Here is a 1,708-nt window from a genome sequence, read left to right as displayed (position 1 = left end):
GTGGTTTTCTTCTAACATAACGCTATATCATGGTTAAAACAGTGACAACCAGCCATGTCTTGATTTTGTGTCGAGGCAGAATATTGAGTTGTCACCAATGTTGTCTATGAGGTGTGTTGGTTGTATAATGATCTACTTGTGTCCATTTCCCCTTACAACAACCCCAATAGTATATTGTGACAATGTTCGTGTCATTAGTTTACGACTTGAGCAATACAATTCAGCAATAAATTATAATACACATCAAAATGGATAAACTTTGTTCGTGAAAAGTGGCTTATTGTGAAGTCTGTGTCCTGTATGCTACATCACGATATCAACTTGTCGATATCTTGTCGATATCTTCAGCAAAAAAAAAAACAACCTCTTCTTCATTAATACCTTCAAGACAATCTTAGCATTTGAGCTCCCCCCATTAACATTATCTTGTAGTTACACTTATAGTGTAAATTAGGATAAATATTTACTAACCTTATAATACAACATTTAAAGGATGCCAAAACCTTTTTCACCTTTTAGTGATTTTTGGTGACTTGAAGAAACATTAACGCAATTTCTAGGTAGCAATGATGATCGAATAGAAGTGGGTATCGGATCCGGTTACGATGTAGACAGTTTCTTAAATTAATATTGTCTTTTATAAACCGTTTATCTTTCTTTAAAAAAGTATAGGTTTCAAATAGCCGGTTTCTAATACCCTCTGTCCACTTTGAAACGGCGGGTTACCCTGTTTTGGTTATTTTACACAAAAAACTTTTTATATAACCGCTCTAGTTTTGGTGAAAACAAATTTTTCTTAATGTGAAGAAAACCGAACAGGTTTAGACCGAATTCAAAAGCATGTTTGCCCCATGTCTAGGTTGGAGTGGTTTAGTAGTTGTTGGTGTTGGACATCGAGGCCACAATGACACTTATTTATGTCTATTCCACATTTTATTAATCCATATATTTGCCCAACAATTCTTATTGTTTTGAATTGATTCGCCCCTTACATTTATTTGTAATATATGAAATTGTAGAATAAATAATACATTGTATGATTGTTTGCTTGATGTTTTACCAAGTATTTGCTTAGAGCTACTGTTTTATAAAAGTACCTGAAAATAATGAAGAAAAATTATGGAAATTTCAATAACAATAATAATAATAATAATAATAATAATAATAATAATAATATATGTATATAAATAAGCTTGGTAATCTGCTGAAAACTCTTGTTTATCTTCAAAGAAAATACTATTATTATGATGTATCACACACTTACACACACCAAGTCACACCCTCACTCAACAAATAAATTTCATGTATATTCTTAATTAAGTTCCTACAGATTGCCATGCGGGCACACACACGGAAGTGAGGGTTTTGGGCCGGAAGCTCCAGCAACATTATATAATGACATAGACCTGAATGCTTTTATTCCTTCATCACAAACAGAATTTGAATCATTAAAAGAATATCATTCTAAAGGCAGAACTAGTAACAAACAATACGAGAATCTGATGGGGGATAACCAGCAACAGAACTATGGGTCAAACATGAGTGGTGGAAAGACATCAAAGGCCACTGTGATGCCAGCAAACAGGAAGCATGTGTCAACTATGATGGCTGAGAAGACCGCAAAAGTGATCGCATCGACTGCAAAACATATCAAGAACAAAAATAAGATAAATCCTGAGGATTACGGTTCTTGATTATAGGTGATGCA

The sequence above is a fragment of the Lactuca serriola genome, chromosome 1 (assembly GCF_051521515.1).
Source record: "Lactuca serriola cultivar US96UC23 chromosome 1, Lser_US96UC23_V15, whole genome shotgun sequence".
NCBI classification, from domain to species: domain Eukaryota; kingdom Viridiplantae; phylum Streptophyta; class Magnoliopsida; order Asterales; family Asteraceae; genus Lactuca; species Lactuca serriola.
Note: the sequence above shows the minus strand (reverse complement) of the source record.